The sequence below is a fragment of the Diadema antillarum genome, unplaced genomic scaffold (assembly GCF_040938485.1).
Source record: "Diadema antillarum isolate AM-2024a unplaced genomic scaffold, OU_Dant_1.0 seq00000442_RagTag, whole genome shotgun sequence".
In the NCBI taxonomy this organism is placed as follows: domain Eukaryota; kingdom Metazoa; phylum Echinodermata; class Echinoidea; order Diadematoida; family Diadematidae; genus Diadema; species Diadema antillarum.
Window position 1 is genome coordinate 233,963 of NW_027271417.1, and position 8,527 is coordinate 242,489.

The window sequence follows — 8,527 nt, forward strand, 5'->3', positions numbered from 1 at the left end:
ATACAGATACATGTACGCTGTTCAAAGAGGTGTTCTCAGTAGGCATATAAGAAGTATATCATCCCCGAGGGGCACACAGTCAGTAACCAAGAAAAAGAAGGTTAAAAAACAGAAAGAAACAGTCACGCCCTCGTTCGATCCCCACAAAGGAAGAACTGCCAGTGTATTTATTCAGCACTCTGTCGTTATAATTCGTCGACTCAGTCATCATTGTGTTCGAAAGCAGTGGCCTTGGACATACATGTACAATGTATTATGTTTACCTTTTTTCCCCGTAAAATCCTGCAGCATAGCTCTAAACAGCAGCAATCATGATAGACAATACAGTCGATGCCGTTTTTATGGTTTTTCATACCTTTTCAAACAAACACAAACAAACAATATATGCATAATGTTGATTAGTACTGTTCAAAGTATTCACCCATGAATAACCTATACAATACTATAACCACGATATAGATCTATGAACATTGTAAAACAAAATACAACTAAGGTTTAGTATACTTTTTAGAAAATGAAAAGACCAGCTATAAATACATAATATAGCAGAGCTTGTGCATCGACATCGTAAAATACAGATCATAGAGTTGTCAGGTAGTTGGCCACGCTCTGTGATAGCATATCATAGAAAATGCTAGAAAGTAAATAAGTTCCTGAGTCATTTACGCCCTGTCTTGACCTTGTCTTCGATAGGATGATGCTTCAAACCACATTGACAATATTGATCGACTTGACAAAATGTCATTAGACTGTCATGAAGAGGGAATAGGGACAACGACGTGACGTATGTTATTGTCTGTAGATGTTATAGTCAGCTGAGGGTAATACGACATTTGCTCTGATCTTATTTTCTGTTCAGTTGTTCAGTTGCTCTGGTCTTTCTCCAATTAAAGGACAAGTTCACCTTCATAGACATGTGGGTTGAGTGAATGCAGCAATATTAGTAGAACACAATAAGTGAGAGTTTGAGGAAAATCGGACAATCCGTTCAAAAGTTATAATTTTTTGAAGTTTCTGCTCAGTCACGGCTGGATGAAAAGACTAAGTAAGCTTGTGATGTCACATGAGTACAACGATATAAAGAATGAATAAAGAAAATTCAAAATATTCCCATTTTTTTCGCATAAGAAAACGAACACGCGACTTCTCTCTTTCAGAAGGCAGGGGGAATAATACCCTTAACATACGTCAGTAGCAAGTCGAAGAAAATTAAAATGTGCACTTTATTCAAAAAGTAAAGTTTTTTGAAATTCTCTTTTTATTTTCCTTATATAGGGTACATGCAGGTAATATGAGACTATTAAGCTCATTTGCATAAATGGCATGAAGATGCATACAGAGAAACCCATCAAACTTTGTTTTTGGGAATTAGCAACTATTCATCCTTCCTTTTATATAGCATTTGCACCAATCAAATATTTTCGTTGACAATTAATATGCAAATTATGACATCATCGCAGAAGTCTCATATTACCTGCATGCGCAGGTAATATGAGACTGTGCATGGTAGACATTGTGTCAATGTTAAAATGACAATCTTATGTCTTAAATTCATGAGTTTTTTTCTGTTGGTGTTGTTTGACTATTTGATTTTAATAGATATCATATGAATATTATCTAAAACTGAGACAAATAACACAATTTTAAGCCAAAAATTGATTTTAAGCATGAAACGCCATTTTCCGTGTGTTTGTAAACAAATCTCAGAAATTCTCAAATTTGACGCCGACATGAGATTTCATTACCGACATGAGATTATTACGTAAAGGTCTTTTACTTTTATTTTTACAAAATAGGTATCAAATGTTGCACAAAAGTTCAAAGAAAAATAGATAATCCTGATGGGCATTTTATCATATTTTATTTTTTTTTTTTTTTGCAACTGAGCTAGGCCTGGCCTAGCTCAGTTGCAAAAAGAAAATTGATAAAAAATGATAAAAACCGCGGAAATATCATACAAAACGTTGAGACCCCAGTCTTTTATAGTTAAAACTATGAAAATTGTGAATTCAAATGTTTGAAGTAATCGTGTACAGTATCTAACACATATAAAATAACACTTAAACTGAAGATTATAGCACACCAAATTAATTGTGGCATTAATTTGGAAGCACCCTATCTAAAGTGCACAAATATTAATTTACATACATGTTCATATAGCTGTGTGTTGTACTTTGTGATACATTTTTTATATACTTTGAATATAAAAAACTGTCAGAGAAGAAAATGAGGTATTTTGATGTTGGCTTCTATCTAATTAGGCAAGTCACTTGAAATCAGAGATGTCAATAAAACCTGTCCGCCATATTGACGTCTCATATTACCTGCAGCTTGTTGGGTCTTGTTGGTCCCCTTTGAAGCCATATAACACATATTTAGTACAGTACATAGACCAAAACACACTTTCTTTGGTTAAACCAATCAATGAGCTTATGTAAAATGCAAAGAATTGATTTCATACACAATAACTTTACTTACACCAGTGTAATTGGTGAAATGTCAAATCTTATATCAAGGCTTAAAAATGCTGTAATTTTTACATATCTTTTCAGTATTTGGTGATATTCTCACCAAACTTTCAGTCAGCGAGCAGGAAAATCATCAAGAACTAAGCACAGTGATGATATAAAACTATAGATGGCGCTATATGCATTTTGGAAGTGGTTCAGGTGGAGTAATAAGGGTTTTTAAGTCACGCGTGCCATATTACCTGCAGTCTCACATTACCTGCATGTACCCTAGTTGTACACATGTGACATCATACACTGTAGTAGTCTTTTCATCCAGTAGTGACTGCGCAGATACTTAAAATATTCATAACTTTTGAACGGATTGTCCGATTTTCCTCAAACTTTCACTGATGTGTTCTACTGATATTGCTTCATTCTCTCAATCCTAATGTATATGAAGGTGGACTTGTCCTTTAAGGACTTAGGGTTAAACGGCTGTGATAGAATTTGAAGTCAAATTTGATGTGAGGATTAGGATAAGGGTTAGGGTTGTGGGTAGAATTCATGTTTGGCATATAGCGTGCAGATATTTCATTAGGAGCAACTGTTGCAGGAGCAAATTCAATGTCATGGAACCGAGTCAGATAACTACTATATAGTAGGCCTAATCCGGAAGGAAAACACCCACAGCAGAGCTCACTGTAAGGGTTTTGTCCTCTTCCCATCCCCAAATGCTTTACATATAAGCAAACATGATCATAATATAACGAAGCGATCATAATTATTCTTCAGAGACCTAAAGATGTGGCATCATATTCACTGAACCTCAATCACAAGCAAACATTTACTTTAACATTGATTTTAGAATATAGCATCAACAGATAGATAAGGTGCACGGATATCCACTGAATATCCTTCTCATGATTATACAGATATATTATACCTGTAAATAGCATGATATCGGTGTTTTTCATAGAGTGCAGTAATCACAGCACGCATCATATAAAGCGTGATTAAAAGATGTAATACAAAAATAAATCTGCATATAGTATGTGTAAACATTATACGTACTGTATATCAAATGGAGACGAAACAGCAACAGCATAAAAGCGACATTTTATACGAAAGAGATTAGACAAACATAATTATCTCGCAAAAACCTTCGGTATATAATTATTGTAAAACAGTTTAGGAATAAGCACAAACAAAGAGTACTAAATCACGGACATTGTATTATTTTATTTTGTGCTACCTATGCAAAGTATATACTCTCCAGTACATTATATAAAAATGCTTTGCAAGAGAATTATCAACGGTTTGATATATAACAGTTGAAAACTTGGACCGATTTGATGGAAGTACTGAATAAAGATCGATAACAATATTTTGGTTCATATACCAGAGAAAGACAAAAAGACAATTGGATTTGAGAAACATTCTTCTCAAATCCATTTGTCTAATTGTCTGATATGCTTTTACTGCTGATTGGCGTAGAAAACTCATCCAAAGCGTTATACACCAGGGGCGTCACCAGCTTTTTTTCAAGGGGGGGGGGGGGGGGGGGGTGCGTTTTTACAGTATAATGTAAACTGTGAGATTTTTTTTTAATTGATTTATTGGCTCCTGTGTCATCATGTACATTTACACATACTCTATATATTGTACATATCATACATGTGATTGTATACATACACGAATCTTTCGCTATGAAGGACTATACGGGGGTACATTACTGTATGTGACGGTGTGAGATCCTCGGCGATGATCCATTCCGCTCCTTCAGTGCGGAGGGTGTGGGAGGGGGATACCCCCTCCCACGGTAGGAACTTTTTGTAAAAACAAGAGTGTAAAAGTCGCGTTTACAGAGCATAGTGAAAATAAAAATACTATGAAGGACTATGTACATTATGTGACGGTGCGAGATCCTCGGCGAGGGAGCGAAGCAACCGAGCGGGAGAGGGTGTAGGAGGGGGATACCCCTCCCACGGAGGGACTTTTCGTTAAAAAAAAGGAGAATTGCATAACAATTAAATGCGAGCGAGCGGAGCGAGCGAGCTTGAAAATTTTGATATTTTACAATACCAAACTGCGGTTTGTAGCTATATATTTTCGCTTTGGAAATGAAGGGGGGCGCACCAGGCGCAACTGCTTACAATACTGGCAGCAACATGAGGATAATGGCATAAATGCGAGCAAGCGGAGCGAGCGAGATTGAAAATTTGACATTTTACAGTCCAAAAACTGCCGTTTTTAGCACTATCTTTTCGCTTTGGAGATTAAAGGAGGGGGGGGGGGGGGTGGCGCACCGGGCGCAACTGCTCGCAATTATTGGCAGCAACGTCAGGAGAATGGCACAACGATTAAATGCGAGCGAGCTCGAAAATTTTGGCATTTCACAGTTTAAAAAATGCCGTTTTTAGCTACATTTTTTCGCTTTGAAATTTTAAGGTGGGGGGGGGGCGCACCGGGCGCAACTGTTGGCAATTACTGGCAGTAACATCAGGAAAATGGCAAAGTGATTAAATGCGAGCGAGCTTGAAAATGTTGACATTTTACATTAAAAAAAAATTACCGTTTGTACCTATATTTTTTCGCTTTGGAAATTTAGCAGGGCGCACCGGGCACAACTGCTGGCAATTACTGGCAACAACATCAGGAGAATGGGATAAAGATTCAAATGCGAGCGAGCGGAGCGAGCGACCTTGAAAAATTTGACATTTTACAGTCAAAAAGACTTCCGTTTGTAGCTATATTTCTTCGCTTTGGAAATTAAGGGGGGCGCACAGGGCGCAACTGCTGGCAATTACTGGCAGTAACATGAGGAGAATGGCATAAAATTAAATGCGAGCGAGCAGAACGAGTGAGCTTGAAAATTTTGACACAGTCAAAAAACTGCCGTTTGTAGCTTTATTTTTTCGTTTTCGAAATTAAGGGGGGGGGGGGCGGCGCACCGGGCACCATGCTGGCAATTTATACTGGCAGCAACATCAGGAGAATGGCATAACGATTATATCGTCTGTATCACGTTCAGTCAATCAATTTTCCTTACAACGTTTTTGTTACCCCAAGATTCCGCAATTATGTTTTTTTCAATTTACTTTGTTTTGATTAAATGCAACCTTATTCTATGTTACCAAAGAAAGTGAAATGCTTATGTTCTTTTCGAAAAATGAAATAAAGTTTGAATCGAATTGAATTGATTAAAATGCGAGCGAGCAGAGTGAGCGAGCTTGAAAATGTTGACATTTTACAGTCTAAAAACTGCCGTTTGTAGCTATTCCTTTTCGCTTTGGAAATTAAGGAGGGGTGGCGCACCGGGCGCAACTTCTGGCAATTGAATACTGGCAGCAACAGTTGGGGCCCGCTGCATAAAACTCCAACCGGATTTTTTTTTCCGGTTGAAATCACAAAATTCCGATTGGAAGCTCCCAACCAGAGTTTTTATGCAACAGATTTTACATTCTTAGGTTAGCAACCTTAAAATATTCAGGTTGGGCAAATCCCAACCTGAATTTTTTAAGGTTGCTAAAAAAGTTTTATACAACGGTACCCAGGAGAATGGCATAGCGTTAAAATACGAGCGAGCGGAGCGAGCGAGCGTGAAAATTTTGACATTTCACAGTCCAAAAACTGCCGTTTGTAGCTATGTTTTTTTTTCGCTTTGGAAATTAAGGGGGGGGGGTGCGCCACTGGTAGTCAAAGATGTCGGTTTATGTTCATGATTGGGGGAGGTATGACCAGCGAGGGGGCGTCGAAGTGACCAAGCGGGGGAAGGATGTCCAAAATCTGCACTTTAGAGCATCCCCTAATTCTTTGTGTTTGTGTGTGTGTGTTTATACATGGAAAAGTTGGGAAATGGCCCAGGTCAAGTCTTATTATTGGCAATGCAGGCATTTTTGTATAGACTATAGTATGTAAAGCAACACTCATGTGATCTAGCTTTGATATAACAAAGTGTATAAGGTATACAGAGGTGTACATTCTACATCACATTGCGCAACATTGCAGTGACTCTTTGCCGTTCGGATGTTCTGAGTACACTGCTCCATCCTGCTTATCATTCAGAATGCCAACCAGGAATCACGCTTAATCACAATCTTTTTTTTTTTTTTTCGGCTCCGGGCTTTTTGAACAATGTTTCACACTAATGATGCCTCATTATGGTTAAAAGAAATCTTAGAGAAAAAAAATAATTCTTGCTCACCCTTTCATGTCAATTTCAAAAGCAGTTTACCAACCCTTGAATTACAATTTTGATTTGATTTGATGGTGACGCCCATGTACACACTGTCCAGAGCCCCTAACACACAAAGGGTTACAGGCCTCTGATGTAACTTTAGTATATCCCTGTGATGTATAATGTTTTGTAACAATAACCGAATTGCGGTTTCTGAACTGAAATATTTCCTTCATTCCGAAGTAAAAACAGTAAAACAGTCAACGTATTACAGATAAGAATCTAATAAATTGTATACTGTTGAGAGATTTATGCCTTGTTTCAATAAGATTGTTTTTGTATACGCAATGCAAGTTCATTTCACATCATGGGTGAATTTCTAAGGAATTAATAGCCATAGATGTGAAGACTGTGCCAGCACAAGGTCTTCACACTTTTCACCAACGCTATAACCACAATAACAACCCGTTCCAAACCAGTAACACAACAATACGTGTACTTGATGAAGACCTTGCATCCAAAAGGCGCTAAACCCGTTATTTTCAATGGATAAAGCGCCTTTTGGTTGAAAGCTCTACATTATATAAAACATGCTTATTATAATCATCCGATATGAAAATAAAGCGAGATAATGCGCATATATCGTGATAGAACAATGTTGTCGAAGGCCAGAGGTCTCGACTTGTCGAGACCAAAATAAACGAACAAAAGGCAAAACAAATACGAATAAGGCAATTTAAAAAGAAAGATATAAACAGACCAAACCACCAACTTGTTATGTTGTTGGTTTATCGTTCACACCGACGGGAAAAGAGTCTGCCTGAATACCCCGAGTGATTTTGTCAATTTCGCGCTTGCCCCTGCTATTGTGTGGCGGGACGTGCACGTGGCGTGAGGAATCCCTAAACAGTGAACGAAATTCCAAATACCTTGTAGTTAGCTTTGTTATAAACGAAGAAAAATGAAGTCTGCATGGGTTGCGAGTATGATAATCAGGATAAGCAAGTTTGATCGTAGTTCAAGCGACTTGTAACCTCAGTTCAAACTCTGATTGGTCAGGGGCCCGTTGCATAAAACTTACCATTGAATTCCAATGGTAACTACCGTCAAAATTAGGCGTCACGGCCAATCAGCATCAAGGATTACAAAATTTACCGCTAATTTGAAGACTTACTGCTAGAAAGGAGTGGTAAGTCCAGCGGTAAGGGTTTTATGCAACAGGGCCCTGATACGTAGGGTAAGTATAAATAAATTGATACAGGTATAAGGATCAACTGCACCTCTTCCAGCATGTCTAGTACTGTTCCATCTTTGTCTAACTTGGGTAATTTCATAGTAAGTTTTCATTGTAATCAACTTGTTTTACATACTATGAAATGGTCATAAAACGACGAAGGCGTGTAATTTCACCAATAATGACATCCACATCATCAATTCAAATCAGCACTCGTTAATCACATCCCAAATAATTCTTTCAATTTCTTTAGATGGAAGTATGCATTTAGCTAATATGAATTGGAGGAAATAAGAATGTGTACCATCAAAATTCAAAATCCTTCTAGCCAATGGGGGTATACCATGCAATGTCAAAGACCCGATATAGCGAGATAAGACAATTTTTGGATCCCGATTTGGGCTGAAACCGGAAATTTCCGTAAGCCGCTGGAAAATAATTCGCACCCAAAATACATAACACACGCGAGGTCGAACATCTACGATGTCTGTGAATCTTAGAAAAAAAATATAATAACATACTATTTATAACAGTATTCTTCGCTGACTCACTCCTCAGATTTATCACACAGGCAATAAACGTGCTTTACATAAACGATTGTGGTATATAGGCCTACAGCGGACAGGTATCGACTGTATCACCGAGCCACAATTTCTTACGTATGTG